General features: G+C 54.4%; 1 protein-coding gene across 1 annotated transcript in view; it reads left to right on the top strand.

The window, feature by feature from the left end:
• Nucleotides 1-262: 262 nt before the first annotated feature.
• The window catches only part of PRDM11 (PR/SET domain 11), an 88,721-nt gene continuing 68,278 nt past the window's right edge, over nucleotides 263-20,705 (top strand). The window contains exon 1 of the mRNA XM_082340085.1: nucleotides 263-500. The gene's annotated coding sequence lies outside the window, so the exon portion shown is untranslated. The remainder of the gene's footprint in view (nucleotides 501-20,705) is intronic.

The raw sequence follows: 20,705 nt of genomic DNA, 5'->3' as shown, positions 1-20,705 counted from the left end.
GAAAGTTCTTTTAACCTTTTCTTTTTTCATTTATTATTTTTTTTCTCGATTTCTCCGCGGGCTGGTTTATAAAAGTCGCCCTCTCCTTTTGGGTTCGAGGAGCCAGGTTCCCCCCTCCGGGCAGGGCGCGGGGCGGGGGCCGAGGGGGCCCCGGGAGTTTTCTCCGGGGCCGGGTTGGGACGCGGCTGGTGAGTCCCGGCTCCGGCCCCTGAATTGGGGGGTCCGCGTCTGCCCCAAACGCCGCTTTCTTCCGTTTTCCATGTCATTTCCTGTACTAATAAGATGGTGGTCAAAGCAGGGGAGGAGAGCAGCAGCGAGTCGCCGCCGCCGCCGCGCCGAGGCTGGCGCTGAAACTTTGCCTCGCCGGGGACCAGCGCGCCCGCAGCGCGGCCGCTCCCGCCGCGGGGGCCGCCAGCCCGGGCCGCGCCGCCTCCGCCGAGCCGCCCGCCGGGCCGCCCGCGCCGCTCGGGCCCCGCGGCTGCCGCAGCATTCCCGGGAAGGTGAGTCAGCCCCGGTAGCCAATGTGGCCATTGAAAATGGCTTCGGAAAGCGCTCGGCAGTTTGCCAATGCGCGCGGGGGCCGCCGGTGCAGGGGCTGCGAGCGGCCTCGGGGGTGGCGGGCGGCCGGGGGAGTCATCGCGGGCAGTGCGGGGGGCCCGGGCGGCGCGGGCGCGGACCGGGGGGGCGGCTCGCCCCGGCCCCGAGGTGGGTTAACCCTCGGCAGGTAGCTGCTGCCACTGCCGCTGCCGCCGCCGCCGCCGCCGTGGGATTCGGGGGCCGCCCCTCCGCCTCCTTCCTCCCCGCTAGCTCCTAGCTCGCTCGCCTTGTTACAATGTAGCCTTTTCTCTGCGCCGACGTGCCGCCCGCTGACGGATGTGGCCGCCGACCAATGGGAGCGGCCGCCCGGGCCGAGCGTTCGGAATGAGAACGCGGTGACACGGGCGGGGCGGGGCGCCGAAGGCTGGAGGGCTCGCCGCCGCCGCTGGCCTAGTTCTCGGGGGCACTTTGGGCTCGGCGCCCGGGGGCTGATTTGGGGGGCACGGGTCCTTCTAGGGTGCAGTGGGGCCTCTTCCCACGCGCCGCACGATTTCCCGCTAAACGTGGCCGCGCCGGGGGCTGTTTCTTTAATACATTTTCCATCTTAGTTGCGGTGTAGACTCTTCGGGAAATGTCCGGAGTGTAGCCTCCATCCCCCACTCGCAATCCCCAAGGTGCTCTGCTCTGCAGGCACTTAGCGGCCGATGACCTTTCTCCGGTCAAGGCCAGCACGCCCTAGGCAAGTGACTGCAAGGAGAATACAAATGTCTCGAGCGCTGAGCAGTGCTGGCGGAAAAGTTGCTTGTGTCTTGTATGGGGTTGGGCGATAGGGGCTTAGATCCCAGGGGTGGGCTGGGACTTAGGGGAGAAAAATGTTAAACCTCTCTTCTTAGACGTTTGCTTCATGTGGAGAAAGGCTGTGGTATATAATTTAGAGTGGTTGAAGGAAACACACCCAGTTCTTTGTCCGCGGGGACAGGAGGCAATAATGAGAGATTGCTCTCCATGCCTGGAAACCCTATAAAATGGGGGTTTTATCTGTGCTGGGGCAAAAGAATTTTCCATGGAGCGTGATGCCTCTGGCACCCAAGCTGGCCTTTGCCCACATTTCCCCTTGAGAGGAAGAAAGGGGTTAGGGTTGTGAGGTCCATGGGGCAAAAGTAACAGGCTGTGTTTCCTTTCAGGGGGAGTGGGGCATGATTTTCACCCACCAACGCTCTGAGAGGTGGGCAAGCAGATTTCTGTGTGGGCACATGTCTGGGAATAGAGCCCAGGCCTATTGCTTTAGTTTAATGAAAAGGGGCTTCTCCACTGGAGTCCTTCCTCCCCTTCATACTAATATGCGACTTTGGACTTGGCACGGTTACTTTTGACCTCTCTGGACCTTGCTTCTCCATCCCTAAAGTGGGTCTAACAAAGCCTGCCTGGCCAGTCAGCTGTGAGATTAAATGAGATAGCACAGAGAAAATGCCTAGCCGGGGGCCACACATGATATAAGAAGTGTTCTCTCTGCCTGGGATTGTTGCAGAGCGCTCTCTTGGGAATATCAGGATTGCCCAACAAGCCCCACCTAGGTCCATTCAGTCCCAGACTGACGGGGCTTCCAAGGAGCAGCTGGGGCAGGGTCTACTCTCCCTTCCCTAGAGACATATTCAAAGATGAGGGGCTCCCCTCACTGGTCCCAGGAGCCCTTGATCAGCCATCACAACCATCACTTATATACTACTCTGACCTGAGTTACAGTTCTGTCCTCCAGACCCTTTGGATTGATGTGTTTCATAAATTTGTTCTCCTTGGTGTCAAGTTAAGACTACAATCATCTGAATCTTTCCTCACCTGGACTTAAATTGGGTGGGGGAGGGGAGGCAAGGTTTCCCTAGTTCTAAGTTATTGGCAAGTATGAAGGAAGTAAAGACCACTGAACGAGGAGTCAGGAGTCATTCCTGTTTATTCATATGCCTCCTCTGTCTGTTCTCTTGACCATCTCACAGTTATGACCAACACACAGATTCCAAGGCTGTCCCATCATCTTCCTCCCTAAACCTCCTCCAGGGCTCTCATCTTGGCCACGGCTACCACTATTCTGCTAGTCGTTAAGGCAGAAACCTTTGTGTCTCCGTTCCCTCACCGCAATCCACTATATCTCCGGATCTAGGGAACTTTAACCTATAAATTGAATCCGTACGCTCCTCTCCGTCTTCTCTTCCCCAGTGTCTTGGTCAAGCCACCACTGTCTATCCCCAGGACAACAGCACTAGCCTCCTAACTGTCCACCTGTGACCTCCCCTCCACGCCAGTCTCAGGATGGCAGTAAGAGTGATCTGTTCCAAAGAAGATCACAGCAAGCTCCCCATTTTTGTGTAAAGCACTGAGAAGTCTTCCCAGTGCTTTTGGGATAAAGAACCAAATTGTTACCATAACCTAGAAGCTTCTGAGTAATCTGGCCCCTACCCTTTCCTTGGCCTCATCTTCCACCTCCCCTAGATCTCTCTGTACTCCGTATTCTCGCCTGCACATGCTGGTCCCTCCTTCTGGAATAGTGAAACAATTGTGATCTAATGAATGAGTTAAGGCTGGGGAAGGGCAAGATGGAGAGGGAGAGTGTCTGGTGGTCCTTAATGCTACCCCCTAAATATTTCCAGTTCATCCAAGCACATGTAGGATTGAATCTAGGTCCCCTTGTGTTGGGTGGGGCTGTGTGACTGGCCAGTGAGTTGTGAACTACGGTGACACATGCCACTTCTGGGCCAAAGCATCTAGTTGCTGGTGTGAGACCCTCCTGAGTGCTCTTTTCCTGTGGTGTGGCAACTGGCAGGAGGTGGGATGGTGGCTGTTTCTGCTAGCCTGGGTCCCCGTGTTATTACCTGAGTGGAGTCCCTTGGTGCCCCATGATGGACATGCAGCATGAGTGATAATTAAGGCTTTGTTGTTTTCAACCACTTAGATTTACGGGTTGTTTGTTACTGCAGCATAACGTAGCCTGTCCTGACTGATACAGAGAGTAGGGGAGCATTCCAGGCAGAGACAAGTATACACACACAGGCTTGGAAAAGCTCATCCTCAGCAGCCAGGGTGAGCTTTTTTGACAAATAAATCTGAGTCTATCAACCTCTGCCTGAAAAGCCTTCAGGGACTCCCACTGTATTTAGGAGAAAGACAGAAATCCTTAAGTTGCCCTCCAGATGCTATGGGGACACCGTCTTGCCTCCCCCTATTTACCATGGTTAGCCTAACATGGTGCTATCCTCATGTTGCCCCCTCTGCCCTGACCATGCATTCCACTCCTCTCGTAGGCCTCTTCCTCATCTTTTAGCTTTAGCGTCACCTCTTCAGGGAAGCCCTCCCAGATTAGGTTGAACTCCCTATTACGGCCTTTCATGGCCCCATGTACCGCGCATTTATAGCACTCGTCTTAGTAGCAATTTTACATTTATTGTTGTAATTATTGCTTGCAGTCTCACTCTTTCATCAGACCGTAAGCTCTGCGAGGGCAGGGCCTGGGTTGGTATGTGTGTGCCGCTGCACCTCCAGTGTCTGTGCATGAGAGCTGCTCACGGAATACCTTCTGATAAATCCCTGAGCATTGGCTGGGGGCTCACAATGTGCTGGAGGCTAAGGACAGGATTAATAAACGCTGCTTCCTTGGGGTATGGGCAGGTGGGTCCAGCTGCAAGGAGGTGTCAGGTGTGGGAGGAAAAGTGGCCTGTAGAGTGCAGATCCTAAGCTCCCCATACTTAACAGGTGTCCATGCCCCAGAAGGACCATGTTTCTAGAGTGTATGAGGGAAAATTCCAGAAAGGCCAAGAGGGTGAGATTTAACAGATCCTTGAGGTCTCTGATCTATGGAGTGTATGATTCAGTGAAGGGACCACACAGTAGGAGATCTAGGGCTGATGAAGATGAAGATAATGATGATGAAGGCAGCTAATATTTACTGAGGGCTTCTTGTGTGCCAGGTGTGGTCCTAAGCATGTCACATACCCTACACAGAAAACAAGGTAGGTATTATTATTTCCATTTCACAGATGGGGAAACTGAGGCCCCAAGAGGTGATGGCAGGGACCCAGGGTTACACAGCAGTGTGGCCAGGATTGGAACGCTGGCAGTCTGATGCCATCTCCCTTGGGATGCCCTCTTAGAGTGAGGGCAGGGAACCCCAGACCCACCAAGGAGAAGCCCCTTTGGAAATGTCACATGGCATTATAAAGTTTCCAGGAGGTAACATCCACCTAACGTTGGGGTTTGAGAAAAGGGGTTCCTGGCTCAGAGGTGCCTGGTGGCCTTGGTGCCAGGGCATCTGGTGCCTTTTCACCCCTGTTCTGGCCTGGGAGTCCTAAGAGGCCCCAGAGCTCCATGTTCTTAGAGTGGGGCCTGGGAGGGACTTCCCTGCAGCTGGCCCCGGGGCTGCACAGGAAAAATAAGCCGTGCAGAAAGAAAAAAAAAAACAATGAAGAAAAAAGAAAAATGTGCTGTTATTTTTAAAAAGCCTGTTTCCTATTGCAGATTTGTATCTGCGTTGGAAAGGCCAGTGTTCACAGGGGCAGTCACACTCGTGGTGGCGTCGCCGGGGCTAAGGCTCTTTAAGAGGGGAGGCCTGGGGCATCCTTCAGTTCTTCCTTCATTCATCAGGTGGTCAGTGCACACAGCGAGGCACTGTGCTGGGCTTGGGGGTGCAGTGTGGAACCCAGTCCTTGCCCCTCACAGACCAGTGGGAGGAGGTGGGCAGTTAACCAGGCAGTTACAGTTTATAGCAGAAGGATGCAAGGGAGACAGCCATCGACTCTAAGTCAAGGAAAGCTTCCCTGAGGGGGAGGCCTTTCAGTTGGGTTTTGAAGGATGAGTAGGAGTTGGAAAGAAAGGGGAGAGGCATTCTAGTGTGGGATGAGGCTTGTACAAAGGCATGAGCACACGGAATGGCTTGGAGAGGCTTGGGTGGTTCATTTGGCTGAAGAGTGTGGGTAAGGGAGGAGGTGGAGGGAGATGAGGCTAGAAAGAGAATAACAGTGATGATAATAGTAATATGACTAACACACCAGTCCTGATCCTGCCTCAGGGCCTTTGCACTGGTTGTTGCCGCTGCTAGAACACTCTTACCCATTATCTCCGTGGCAGGCTCCCTCACCTCCATCAGGATTTGCTCAAATGTCACCTTCTTGTGGGCACTTTCTTATTTAAAATTGCAACCCCTGCCCCCTTATCCTCCTCTGCTTGCCTGCTTTTTTGCTCCTTAGTGCACATATAACACGCCCTGTGTTTTAGTTATTTATCAATATGTTGTCCTTGGCTGCCTCCTTTAATTATGCTGTAAGTTCCCGGAGAGCGGGGAGTTTTGTCAGCTTTGTTCAGTGCTGCATGAACAGTGCAGAGGACATAGTAAGGCCTCATATTTGTGGAATGAATGAATGAACTGAGCACTTACTATGTGCAAAGTGCTTCAGAACACATTTTCTATTTCATCTTCCCAGCAGTACCCTGATATTGGTACTATTATTTCCCCATTCTACTGACACTATTATTTCCCTTTGGGAAACCAAAGCTCAGAGAGGTGGAGTAACTTGCCCAAAGTTTCCCAGTTGGTAAGCAGCACAGCTGGGATTTGAACCCAGGTCTTCTGGCTCCTGAGCCCTCCCACCTAACCCCGATGCTCTATCCCAGCCAGATTGTGAAAGGTTATGACTGCTATGCTGAGGAGTTTATACTCTGTCTGTGGGGCCTCTGGGAACTGCAGAGGGTTTTATGACGAGAAAGCTGACGTGGAGGGCAGATCCAGGTCCCAGAAATCAGCAGCAGCAGCAGCTTGGGTGTGAGGCTGGAGGCAGGGAGGCCGATTAGGAGGCTGTTACAGTAGTCAAGGTAGGAGAGGATGAGGATGAGGATGGGCATGGTGATGGCCATTCCGAAAGGGAAGGTGGAGGAAGGAGGTGAGGACTTGGTCCTCCACACTGAGGCTCAGTGCAGATGGTCTGGGGCACAGTTCTGGGGGCTGCAGGCTTCCTAGAGTGTGTCTGGCTTCATTTCTGAGTAGCCATGGCACCCCCAGATAAGACGCAGCAAAGTGCCTTGGGCTGGCCTCTTGGTGGGGGCCACTGAGAGGGAGCGTGTGGGCGGGGACAGCGCTATGCCCTTGAGGCGGGTGTGGCCTCAGGTTCATTCCTGCCCCTGCGCCTGGCAGCTGGGAGATGTGGGTAAGAGGCTGCCTGTCTGGGGGTTGCCTGTCTCCTCATCTGCACAGCAGGCGTGATAATGGTGCTGGCCTCGCAGAGGCTCCTGAGGAAGCAGCACCGAGCACCAGTGTGGCACGGGGACGGCTCTGGGGCCACCTCCTCGGGTGTGAGGTTATGACTACAGGGGAGGCATGCCCCAGGGCACGGAAATAATCTTGTGCCCCTTGCTGGGGACAGCAGTGCCTGAATGTGAGACAGTGGATGAGTCATGCGGGGGGGTCTCTACTTGAAGGTGACTGGACCACACCTTCAGACACTTACCCACCCCCACAGGCTTGTGTTCAAGGCCAACCGTGCTTGGGCCTCAGTCTCCCTTTCTGTACATGGAGACGGTAATGTCAGTCCTGCATCACCTTCTGTGGAAGAAAACCTTTTCCTCCCTGTTTTCAGGACCACGTGTTAAGAGGAACACGTATTGAGCATCAGGGCACTTGACATCGGCCCCGTGAGGTCTCTTCTACATCCATTTCTGGATGAGGAAACTTGGGTTCAGAGAGGATACGTGACTAGCTTCAGATCCCACAGTCATAATCTAATCTTTCCAATCACCTGGAGAAACCCACATCAACAAAGGAGGCTTTAGGGGTTGCCTCCTTGTGTTATGTAACAATTCCCAGCAGGTTCCCTGGGTGCTTTCAAACCAGGATTTGATTTATAAGCTCTTGGTTTACACAGCCGGCTTCAGGACCCTCTCCCCACCCAGGAACCTCTCCCCACCCAGGGACCTCGTGGGTCAGATCTTGCTGGCGCATCCGGACAAGCCAAGAGCCTGCCGTGCAATGACTCTGGGCTGCGGGGGCGGAGGTGGAGAAGGACAGAGGGCTACTGGCCATCCTGTTCCCCAGCACCAGCCTCAGATCAGGGGTGGGTGCTGAGGGTGGGGACCCTGTTCGCAAAGTGAGGCAAGCCTGGGCTTCTGGAGCCTTCAGTGCCTTCTAGGGCTTTCCCTTCCACCCCTCATTCTTCCCCATCCCACCTGATCCATAAGGGCAACCCAGGACTCTCTTCTTGACTTCAAACTTCTCCCAGATCCTTTATCATTAGTCTCTGAGGCAGGCAGAACAGCTCTCATGACCCCCATTTTATAGCTGAAAAAACTGAGGTCAGAGATGGGAAGTGACTTGCCGGAGGTCATACAATTTAGGGAGTGACCGAGCTAAAATTCTAACCCCACATCTAGCATTTCTTCCTCCGCACCCCAGGCCTCCACTTCCTGGAATTAGAGCGGAATGGGGACCTCTGAGAGCGTTTGGCCTAGTCTTGGTGCCCTGCCCTCCAAAAGGACAGGCTGTCCGGCCACTGCTTGAATATCTGTAGCGGCAGGAGCTCACCCCGTCCTGAGGGGACAGAGGCAGCAACCCCGGGTGATGTGCATGAAGGAACTCGGGGTAGGAGGGGCTGGTGACCAGTGGGCTCCTTCTCCTGGGCAGGGCTGGGGGCGAGAGGGATCGGCAGGCAGGATATCAACTTGTCTTGGGCTGGGCTGCAGTGGACGTCACTGAGCAAGTAAATATGGAACCACGCCCACGATGTCAGCTTTCCCAGAGTGGCTTCTCCCACTATCTTGTACTTTCCCCAAGGAAAAGTGCTGAGGACCAGGAAGGGATCCTGCTGCCCGATGCCCAGGGGATGGAGACGGCCAGCTTGAGAGGCTCCAGGATGGCTGAGGGGCATGGGGAGCAGCTCACCGGACCCTCAGCCCCAGCAGGGGGTGAGCCTCTTGTAGGGACAGCCGACCGGGACCCAGTTGGGGTGGACTCAGCATTGTCATGGCCTAAGATACAGGGCAGGTGGGCTCTGGGTGGGTGAGGGTGGAGTTGCAGGCTGGGGCCCGACCCCACCTCACAGCCCGGCTCTTCACTGCTCTAACCCAACCAGACAGGGGGCATTTCCCGGGGTGGTGCAGGGCCCCTCCTCAGACCAGCTGTGTTCCAGAGGGGGCTGATACTTGGAGAGGAGGTGAAGAGGATCAGAGGCTTAAGGTGTCCCAGGGAGGGGGGCAGGGTGAGAAGGGAGAAGCCCCTTAGCCTGGGGTGGGGAGGGCAGGGCGGTGAGATCGTCAAAGGAGATCAGCAAACTCAGCAGCCAGGAAGAATTTACTCCCAAGAGAAGATGTTGGGTCTTTCGGGGAGAGGAGCAGAAAGGGAAGATCCAGGTCAAGAGTTTCCGACTGGGTCATCCCAGGTCTTTTATACACATCGGTAACAGCCAAACCTGAATGGGGCTTATAGGTGTGTATGGGCTCTGCCTGAAGCAGGGTGCTGCCTGACTCATGTTACTAGCCTCAGTTTACAGAGGAAAGATGGAGGCCCAGAGAAGTGAAGTGACGTACCCAAGGCCACACAGCAATGAAAGGCTGAGCCAGGATTTGAACCCAGGTCTGGTCTGATTCCGGAGGCTGAGCTCTTCACCACTGCATGGGGCTACCTCACTGTTACTGCAGTGGGAAATGCTGTCAGGAGCCTGTGCTGGAGGGAATGGTGGACTTGAGGGCTTGTAGGTTCCAAAAGTCTGCCCCTGTGATGCTGGGCAGTACAGAGAGAGTACAGTGTGGGCCAGCTTTATTCTGTTGCGTGGCAGTGATCACCACCATTCTGTCTTCCAGCTCACTTATTCGTTCTTCGGCCTCAGTTAGTCTGCTATTGATTCCTTCTAGTGTAGTTTTCATTTCAGTTATTGTATTGTTCATCTCTGTTTGTTCTTTAGTTCTTCTAGGTCTTTGTTAGACATTTCTTGTATCTCCTAGATCTGTGCCTCCATTTGTTTTCTGAGATCTTGGATCATCTTTACTATCATTACTCTGAATTCTTTTTTGGGTAGATCCAATGTGGGCCGGCTGTGACATCAGGCCAGTCACCCTCTGTGTGCTTCTGCATGCTCACCTGAGAAATGGGAATGCCTAGCACAGGTAATGCACCTGTTACAGGGTTGCTGGGACCTTCCCACGCAATCTTTGAGTCAGTAGATGTTCATGGAGCACCCCTTTGGGCTCTGGAGGTCCAACCACAGACATAATTTGATGGGCCCTGCGCCGGGAACACAGAGCCCTGCCAGTGCCATGGAGAGGGTGGTCTGCAGACTACCGCCCATCCATGAGCTCTGTGTTACTGGTCTGCAGTGAGACAGGTACAGACATTAGAGTAAGTGTTGAGAAACTCATATTGCAACTTGACACTGCCACGCCATTTTTTATTGTAATTTACAAAAGCATCAGTGGGCAGCAGATTGGAAAACTTACCAAAAAAAAATGTTTCTTTACCATAAATAGTTTGAGCAGCTCTGGCCCAGATCCTAACTGTGATTGAAGGTAGGAAGTGCCCTGCTGCTCAGAGACAGGGTGGGGAAGGGAGCAAGTATTCTGCCTTGGCAGTGGGGGAGGGAGAGCATGGGTAGGCTTCCCAGAAGTGATGTCAAGCTGGACCTTGAAAGAGGAGTAAGAGTTTGCCCCGTGGAGGAAGAGGGAAGGACATTGTCAGCACTGGGAACAGTATGTGCAAAGTCAGGCAACATGAGGATCCCAGGGTTCAGGGAATGGCAGGTGAGCAGGGTGTTTGGAGAAGAGGTGGCTGAATGGCGCTGGAGAGGCAGGTTAGGGCCAGCCCAGGAAGGCCCTGAAGTCCAGGCTAAGGAGTTGAGACCTAAAGACTGTCCTGGAGGCAGAGAACCTGAGGTGGGAGGTAAGATCACGCTGAGTAGGTGCTTTAAAGGACTGAAGGGGCCATCACGTGGAGTTTCCTTTCGGTCTTCACCCTCGAGGAAGGCTGCTTCTTGGTACCCAGTGGGGTAGGTTGCTAGTAAGCAGACCCCGTAGCTCTGCCGGTGCCTGGCTGCCCTGGGAGTCAGTCCTGGCTGGACAGGCAGGCGGGCCTCTGGCGTAAGCAGCAGGCCTTCCCAGGCTGTCCTGGTCAGTGGGGTGGCATCTGGGGTGGTCGGGTGGCCATGGCTGAACCCTCTTGTCTCCACTGCCCCACGCTGCCAGCGCTGCGAGCTCACCGGGGCTGTGCCAGCCACCGCCTAGGAGTCAGTGCGGGTGGGAGGAGCCAGGCCTGAGGTCTGTAGCTGAGTTTGGGGGTTGGCCAGGCGCCAGGAGCCTGGTGTGTGAGATGGCTTGGGTCCGTTTAGGAGGTGGGCAGTGGACGGCAGCCTGAAGTTGCTTCCTGCGTGAACCCTCTGATGGGCCAGAGCTGAGCTGAGGCCCGCCTTTGAGACCTGAGCGGTGAACACGTGGTTGAGGTGACGAGGGAGAGTTGATGTCCCCAGCTGGGCCGACTGGCAGAGCGGCGCAGTGTCGGGGCAGCGGAGTCGCTGCTGTGGTCCTGAGCTCTGACCCAGCCTCCTGTTCCGAGAGGAGGCGACCTGCCCCGTCCCAGGGCCCCTGGGAACAGACCAACGTGCACCTGGGCCTGCATGTGGCCACAGGTCCACGGAGAGCGTGGCGGCCTGCCTAGGAGGGAGCTGTGCGGAGCGCCCCTCCCACCAGCCCCACCTACGCCCTCCTCCCTGGGGCCCTGTTCAAGGTGGCCCAGCCTCTGGCTCCCTCCCTGCAGCTCCCCGCCGGGCTGGCTGCCATTCAGCGGGGAGTCCAGCTGCCTGGGATCCTGCCTGATGGGGCTGGGGAGGCGTTCGCAGGAGTCATTGGGATGTTTTTTTTTTTTTTTGTAGATATTAATCCAACTATATATATATATTTTTTTTAACATCTTTATTAGAGTATAATCGCTTTACAATGCTGTGTCAGTTTCTGCTTTATAACAAAGTGAATCAGTTATACGTATACATATGTCCCCATATCTCTTCCCTCTTGCATCTCCCTCCCTCCCACCCTCCCTATCCCACCCCTCTAGGTGGTCACAAAGCACGTAGCTGATCTCCCTGTGCTATGCGGCTGCTTCCCGCTAGCTCTCTATTTTACGTTTGGTGCTTTGGTTTTGACAGGGGCCTTGGTCGTGCTTGGAGGCTTCTGTCCTCAGACCTCCCTGGCCCTCTGTGCCGTGGGCTGGCCCCACGCTGGACTCAGTATTGCCACAGCCCTGGGTCTCCCTGAGGCAGGAGGGGGCAGCTCTGGGGCAGCTGGACCACCTCAGGCTTCGTCCTGCTGCCCCACCCTCTCCCAGAGCTGGCACTTTTCACTGTGAGTGCCAGGTGGGACCTTCTTGCTTCTCGGCAGCCCCTGTCCTCACAGGACCCCGAGCCAGTTCTGCGTGGCCCGTACTGCTTTGCCTCCCAGGTGAAGTCCTCCGAGGCCGGCCCTTTGCTCGCCCCTTCTGGCAGTGACTGAGCTTTGCTCTTCCTCCCCTTGATTGCCCTTGTGGGTCTGTCGCCCGCCCCTGCCCCCGCTCCCTGGGCTAGCGGTGAGGGGAGGACTCGCTGGCCTGGCTCCCAGGAGCCCCTGCCCCCAGTTTCAGGTAGAAACCGGACTCCGCCCGGGCACCTGTCGGTGGCTCCCTGCCCTCCCCGCAAGCACCCTGGCCCTCGGCCCAGGACAGTAGCCAAGAAAGGCTCCCCTGCCCTTTTGGACTCACTCCTGTCTTGCAGCAAGTGTGGCTGCCTTTGGCAATAAGATGTTGCCACCTCCTTTTCTTTCCGTGGCATGGATGAGGCCGTGTGTTTTGTGGGAGTCCATATGGTTCACAGAGGGGCTACACGGATGATGTTTCATCTACACAGCAAGATTGGGAGGTGGATACTGTGAGCCCATTTTGCAGATGAGGGAGTTGAGGCTCCACAGGTTCAGTGACTTTGTTAAGGTCCTGTAGGAAGTCAGGGGCTGAGCTGGGATTTGTTAAGGTCTTGTAGGAAGTCAGGGGCTGAGCTGGGACTCAGAGCTATATCGCTTGACTCTTTTCTTGATGCTGTAGCTGTCTTGAAGGTAAGAGCTTCACTGGTCCTGGCTTGTTACAGTGCCTGACTAGGGCTAGGGTCTGGCTGAGGCTAGGGATCCGCCTGTTGGGGATTAGGGCTCCTCATGTGACCTGGGCTGTTGCCTGGGCTCAGTGTCACAGTCAGGGGCGCTCAGCCCTATAAGCATTTTACATCCACTTCCTCCTTCCTTCCTGAATTCTTGTCCCCAGTGTGAGGTCTTCCCAAAGACATGGCCCCCACCCTGGGAGTCTGAGGCTGACGCCAGACATGCTGGCCAGGGGCTGGGGGCTGCTGGGACAGAGGGGCCAGGGCTGGGTGTTACTGGGAGAAGGGGAGGGGTGGAGCTGTACAGCTGGAGGTGGACTTGGTAGCTGGCCTGTGTGCCTCTGACTGCGTCACAGTGAGTGTCCACAACTCCTGGCCTCTCCCTCCTCCAAGATCCGATTCTCTGTGCTTCCTTAAAGCCGCTCACGATGCAGGGACAGTAAGGGCTTTGCTCTACTCCCCTGATGAGGCTGTGAAGTCCAGAAGGACTAGACCCACCTATGCTTGTGGTAAATCCCTCCACCCCAATGCACATGCTTGCACACTTCCAGGGACCAGTAGCTCACTGTTTCCAAGACAGCTCGTTGTGTCTTTTTTATGTTGTTTTACTATGTTTTAATTATATAAGGGATATACGGATACATTTTTGCTGTAAAAAAATCAAATAATATTTAAAAAGTGAAATATAGTCTCCTTGATAACCGTAGCATTCCAGCCTCCTCTGCAAGGTTAATCATCACTGTTATTACTTCGGTATATATCCATCTAGATCTTTGTCTATGCACCGCACACAGAACCTATAGGAATATGTACCATTATAGCATGTGCGTGTGTGTGTGTGTGCATGCATATGTGTGTTTAAACAAATGGTTTCATTCTTCAAATTGCTTTTCTCACTTAACATTGGATCTAGGAAATCTAGTCATAGTTTTACACAGTGAGCTTACCATATTGTTTTTCTTCTTCTTTTTTTTTTTAAACTAATAGACAGTAGTATATCAGTGGAGAGGATCGTCACTTATTTAACCATTCTCTAACTGCTGGACATTTAGGTTAATTCTGATTTTATTCTTGTGCCTCTTTGGTCATATCTGTAGCAGCTACTGCTGGGTTATGGGAGCCAGTTGCATTTTTAACAAATTATTGTGCAATATTTAAAAATCTGTCCCCTGAGGCTCTGCACAGAACCAAATGTCTCCCTGTGGGTCTCCCACTATTCCTGAATCCCTTCTTTAGCCAGAGAGAAAATCTGCCCCTGTGCCCTCTGGCAGTCCCCAGAGAGCTGGAAACAATGGCCATGGCCCCTGGAGTCTTTTCTCTTTCACACTTGGGTTTTTCTAGCATTACTCAAAAGGTGTGTTTTTGAATGACTCCTCTCTCAGGTGGCTGTTGTGATAAGTGAACTTTGGAATCCAGATGCCTTGGTTCAAATCCTGGTGTTTCTGGGAAATGGACTTAACCTCTCGGTGCCTAGTTTCGTCCTTTGTAAAATACAGATGACGATAGCATGCGTACCATGGTGCTTCTGTGAGGACCAAGTAAACTAACATGTATAAGGTGCAAAATGCTCATAAAATCCTAATAATATTATTACCCTGAGGTCTCCTGTCTGCGTTAGGTCCAGGCCCACCTCGGTGCGCAGAGGGCCTGTGCTCCCGTGGGCAGCCTGGGATGGCTCCGGTCTTTGCGACAGCTTCATCCCACTGTCCACCGATTTCCCAGAGGAGGCTGCTGCCTGGGAATGCAGTGGGTGATCCGATTTCTGCCTGGCTTGGTCCTGTAGGTTCTGGATCGGGGCCTACTGGGAGGGAAGGAGGTCAGCCTGACCCTTCGCTTAGTGGTGGTGGCCAGGAACCTGGTAACATGACCCCACACCTCGGGCAGATTTACCGACTCTCAATGGGGCCTGTTGTGGCCGGGGATTTGATCTCCCTTGGCCTGCAGGGTGGGCAGGAGAAGAAAGCAGCTTGGGGCCAAGCTCTCCCCTGAGAGCCCCGGGGCCCCTCTGGGCCACACTGGCTGGTCCAAGCCTGGGTTTACCTTTCAGCCCGTGGGGCAAATCTCCGCAGGTGACTGTATATTTAGTGCTGGAAAGGATGGCCCCTTTGCTCTTTTTCTCACCCCTCCATCCCCCCCGACCCCCTTTCAGGTTCGAAACCACCTTTATGCCACCAACTAACCAGCTCTGCACAGCCACCCTCTGAAGTAGGCAGCCTGGTCAAGGCCATTTCACACATGTGGAATCAGAAGCCCAGAGACGTCAAGTGACTTTCCCAAAGGCACACAGTTAGCCGCTGGCAGGGTTGGGAATGTACCCAGGCCGTCTGGCTCCTTGTTCAGTTCTTTTTCACGAGGCCACCCAACGTGATATCTTGGCGGAAGGTGCCCAGCGGGGCAGCCCTGCTTGACCTCTTGCCCTCTGGTCTGTGGCATGTGTGGTCAGTGAGCACAGAGGGTTGGGATTATTTCCCGAGAGGCGAGAAGCACCGTCACTGGCCCGGGGCCCAGCCCTTCCCCAGCACCAGCCACAAACCCTCTCAGTAGCCAGAGGTGGCAGGGGACAGAGTGTGGCTGCTTCAGCTGAGGCCATGTGCCCTGCTGGGGAGAAGGCTCGCTCTCTGGGCCTGTCCTGTGGTGTGGGCAGCGGCCTGCAGCAACCCTGGGGACTCTGGGTACTTCTCCAGGGAGGCAGGAGAGCAGCCATCACGGGGTACATTTTAAGACTGGAGGAAGCAAGGCTCAGAAAGGCCCAGGCGCTGGTCTGAGCTGGCGGCTAGCAGAGGGGAAACTTGAACCCACCTTCTGATTCTTACTGTAGACCCTCACCAGTCATGCTGCTGGGTCACACACACCTCGGACACTGAGCCGGCCTAGCTTTGAGTTAAGAGCATGGCTGCTGGCGTCAGAGGGAGGTGGGCTTGCGTCCTGGCTCAACAATAACTGTTGATGTTTATTGAGTGCTTACTATGTGCCAGGTGCTGTTCTAAGTCTTGACCCATAATATTTCACTTAATCTTCAGAATAACCTCATGAGGTAGACACCATTATTATCCTCCATTTACTGAGGAAACTGAGGTGCAGAGAGGTGACTTCTCAAGGACATATGGGGGTGAAGCTGGGACTGGAATCCCAGCAGAGTGGCTCGAGGTTGCCCATGAACCACTACAAGGCCTCTCATGGCCAGGAGGGCCACACATGCCTGTCTCATCCTGGCACCGTGCATGGCACATGGTGGGCCTTGGGAAACACTTGTCGAGTGAATAATTGCGTGAATGGATGTGAGGCTTTGGACAAGCGACTCAGCCTCTCTGAGTGTCAGTAAAGTGAGGACCCAGCCACCTTTTCTCCAGTGTTGATGGGAAGGGTCCAGTGCGGTGATGTTTGAAAGTGCTGTGCTCAGGGCCGGCCCACGGCAGCTGCGGTCCCTCTGGGAAGACGGTGCCTCTGAGCTGCTCTGACCCGTCCTGGGAGTGGGGTGTGGCTCTGAGCTGTCTCACTGGCGTGCAGCTGCCCAGCCCCGGGGACAGAGGCAAGTTCCCTCTGCATGGGTGGCTGTGGGGTGTCACCCGTGGCTGGCCTTGGGCTTCCTCTGGGCAAAGCCAGGGGCCAGAGGGGCTGAGGGTGAGCGCTGTGACCGAGCTCGTGCGGGACCCCTGTATTCCTGTGGGACGCTCACAGCCTGCTGGGTGGTTCACACACACGTTTTGCTTGTCAGTTCCCCGCACCCATCTTTCATCCAGGCTCAGGGAGGCGAGGTGACTCACCCAGGTTCCCACAGGTGTGGAGTCTCACCTACCGCCTTCTGAGGGGCCCTTTCCAGTTCCTCACTGTGGGTTCCAAAACTGGGGGCAGATGCCTGGGGAAGAACCAGATCAAGGGCCCCTGGAGGTCTCGGGTGACTCCCGCCTCAGCTGCCCCTGCGTGCTGGGAACCCCCATTCAGATTTGCTCACTTCGTGAACAGCTCTGACAGTAGGCTCTCTGCAGTGGGACTCAGGAGATGCAGTTCCATCCCAGGCTCTGCCATAGATCTGCTGTGTGGCCTTGAGTAAGTTCCTACCCCTCTCTGGGCCTTGGTGTCTGGCCCCATGAAGTGGGACCATGGGGCTCACCGATACCTGCTGTTCTGTCCTTCCCTTTTAGGGGTATGATTTATGGCTCAGGGCCCAGCCTGGCATTTTCTCATCCCCTTTTGAAGATACTAGGATACTGGGGACTCTCCACCTTGACAGTTGGGACAACTGGGCTTGGAGTCAAGGACCAGGTCCTAGTCCTAAATAGTCCTGAGACTGTGAGAAGCACATGGCAGGATGAGGTGGGGCTTGCCAGGGAACCCCACCAGGTCCATTCCCTCACCCCACCCTGAGAAACTGGGGTTCGGCAGACAGCACCCCGCATGGGGGGAAGCACTGTTTCTGGGCGCCATGAGATCTGGGTTTGAATGTGAGCTTTGCCACACATCTTTGGCCACTCACCTGGCCTCTCTGAGCCTCAGTTTCCTCACCTGTGAGACAGGAGGTGAAACTTTCCCCCCAAGGCTGAGGTGAGGGTGAAACGCATGCGTGTCTCCACAGCCACCCGCTGACACTCAGCAGGTCCCTAATGTCACGAGCAGATCTGTTGAGGGGATGGAAGGGGTCAGAGAAAGCTCCGGAAGCCTCGCCAGCAGTCCTGGAGGCTGAGTCCAGAAATAGAAGACCCCAGAGGCAGAGGCTCCTGATGGCCAGGCTGGTCTCCGCCAGCCCCCAGGAGGCCACACTGAGCTGGCAGCGGGGGCCTTCCCTCCCTCCTGGGGCTGTTGGCTGTATAAATTACTCGGCAGCCTCTGGGCTAATTTTACCTTCTTGGTTTTCATGAATCATTTCCCATCCGGGGGCGTGTGAGAGAAATGGAAACGGCTCTGCCAGCTGGATGACCCGGCGCCAGCCGCAGTGAAACGCCCGTGCCGAGCCCTGCTTGCATGCTCAGAAGCAAGCACAGGACGCCCTGGGATCCCTGAAAGGGCCCCCGAGGGCCGGCTGCTCGCAGCTCTGTCCCTGTGCCTTTGGGTTATGATTTGGAGTAAATGAGCCACAGCAGGTCCTGGGGCTGGAACTTGGCTAAATCTAAATGAATTTGGAATCAAATGGTTATACCATGACGGACATTCAGGTCTGTTTTGACCTCAGTGGGGGAGTGGTTTAGCAGAGAGACCCCTGTGACCTGCTAGGGTGCTTCTTTGTGGCTCAGCTCTGGGAGTTTGCAGGAATGCTGAATTTTCATAGTCACAGAATACCAGAGCTGGTAAGTTCAAGCCAAAAATCAAATCTAAGCGCCTCGGGTAAACTGAGGCTCAGAGAGGGGAAGGAATTTATCTCAGGTCAGTGAATCATGGAAGAAGTCAGGCTAATAGTTACTTACTGACTGCTTACCATTTTGCTCACAACAACCCTCTGACTATTATTATCCCCATTTTATGGAGGGGTAACTGAAGGCCCAGAAGGTGAAAATAACTTCCGCAGATGACACAGTTGTATGTGGTGGAGCCATAATTTGTGCCCACTCCAGAGCCCACATTGTTCCTGACTTCTACACCAAGGTGCCTCTTGGAGTTGGTTTATACGGTCGCTGTGAGGTGGTCCTGGAAGCTCCCAGCTCACACTCTCATTTTCTTCTTCCCTCCGCCAAGTGTGCATTGAGCCCCTACCAGGAACCGTTCTGGGCCCTGGGGACTTGGGAGCAGCCAGAGCGGACAGAGGCGGGGTCCCACCGTGGTCCCTCCCCAGCGCCCTCCTCTCACCTGAGGCTGGGTTCTCAGAGGACAGCGTCTACACAGCACTTTGGTCTCTGCCATGCAGGCCACACACTCAGCAGCCCAGCCCAGGCAGGGGACAACCCTGAATGACACGGGCTGGCCGGAGATCTGGAAAGTAAGTGCCTTGCCCATTTGGCCACCATCGCCCAGCTCTGGCAAATTGTTGCCACGTGGGACCCCCTGCTTAGCGTTGCTAGAGCTTCTGGTTTTCCAGAAAAGCTGAACATCCATGTTTTTACACGAAATCTTATGTTTCTTTAAAGTTGGCAACTAAAGCAAAAATAAAAACTGGAAAAAAACCCAGCCACCAGTTTGTAAGCTGTGGATCCTTTCCTCTGCTGCCTCTCTACAGACCTGTCTCTGATTAGAGCAAGTCTTGTTCTAGTAATCCCTCAGGGGCCACCTCTCCTAGGAGGTCCCTTCACTCCCTGACATGGGTTATCACCCTCTACACTAGACTGCCACCTTGGAGTAGTGGAAAGGGCATGGGCTTTGACTTGGAGAGTCTCCAGACAGTTACTGTGCATCCTTATTCAAGCCACTTAACCTCTCTGAGCCTCCATTTTCTGTCTGAAAAACAAGTAAAGTAAAACTGTACTCAGTAGATTGTTGAAAGGACTAAATACAATCAGACAGAATTTCAAGTCTAACAGGATTAGGCAAAAGTGGAATTTATGGGCTCCGCAAAGTGAGAAGTCCAGGAGCATCTACAGCTTCAGGCACAGTTGGATCCAGGGCTCACACGGCGTCATCAGGACTCGGTCTATCCTACTCTGCTTTATTCTGTACTGGCTCCATTCATAGGCAGGCTGCCGTGTGTGGTGGCACCGTGGCTGGCTGCCAGCAGATCCGTACTTACGTTCTATATTTTCAGAGTCCCTCTTCCCAGCAGATTCCTCCAAAACCCCAAAACTGCAGCTCATGATTAACTGGGCCCTTTACCCTTCCCTACACCATTCACTGTGATGGGCAGATATAAGCACTGGTGGGTTGGCCTTTGGGCCAACCTATCAGAGTGAAGCATTTTGAAAAGGGGTCTCCCCAAGGACACCAGGGGGCTTGGTGCCAGAAGGGGTAATGGATGCTAGTGGGGAAACCTACAGACATTCTACCCAGGCTGCAGGCCTCACGAGGTCAGGGACCTAGTTCACCCTGGGGTCCCAGCACCTAGGACAGTGCCCGGCACTCCATAGCATGCAAAAGTCAAGAGCGAATAAATGAGTATCCTCCACGGTATGTGTAGAACACCGGGCACAGAGCCTGGCATCAGCCACATCCGTGCCCCTTTTTCCTCCAGGACCAGGATGAAGGTCTTCTGTCCTTGGTCCTTGCCAGGTTCGCCCCACCCCCGCTACGGAGTGTCACGGTTCCACAGTGTCTCCTCCGTGCGGAGCTTGTCAGCCCAGCCGGAGAAGCCCCAGGACACTGTTTGTTCGGTCCAGCTTGACACACAATCATTATAATAATTAGTGATCACAGCGCCTCGCATTCACAGGTGTCCTCCGAAATCATCTCATTCGTTGTTTACTTCTTTATTGCCTGTGTCCAGATAATTTATGCTTGTTACTGTTTCAAGATTGAGCTGCTGGTAGAGCTTCAGTTTCCTCAAATATAAAACGGGGATAGACTCCACCCTGCAGGTTTGCGAAGAGGATTAAGTGAGATAATAAAAAAGTGGAGCACCTGGCCAAGACCTGGCACAAAGCAGGTGCTCAGGAAGGTCCAGGTTCCCTTTGAATCCCCTCAAACCGAGGTCCTAGTATAAACCCACATGCGTGAGCCTTTCCAGGAGTACGTGGGAAGATAGTTAATTCTTCATAAATGGCCACTAATGGTACCCACACACAGACAGACACACCTACACACACATACATAGTTAGGAAAGAACCCCAGTCTCTTGGTGTGGATGCTACATGTGGCCAAGACTCCTTGGATCAGCAAGACGGTTTGTTACCCCCAGCACGGGAGACAGCAGGAGTGTGAGCACGGCAGAACCGGTTACTGTGCCCCCGGGTCCCATCGGGTGACACGACGGACCCAGATGGTGACTGTGGGTTACACTGCGCTGGAAGAGCTCAGGGCTGAGGGCTTGGCACCTTTTGTAGCAAGCGGTAAAGAAGCTGGTTCCCCTTCCCCGGGGAGCGAGCAGTTGTATGGTAGTATTCATGCTGTGGTCACCATGACCTACTTAGTTACTTGTGTGACTAGCTACAGAAATGGCTCACAGTCAGAGGTCAGAGAATG

This window comes from Balaenoptera borealis (assembly GCF_965194805.1).
Source record: "Balaenoptera borealis genome assembly, chromosome: 11".
Lineage (NCBI taxonomy): Eukaryota > Metazoa > Chordata > Mammalia > Artiodactyla > Balaenopteridae > Balaenoptera > Balaenoptera borealis.
This window is presented reverse-complemented; position numbering and strand designations above follow the sequence as displayed.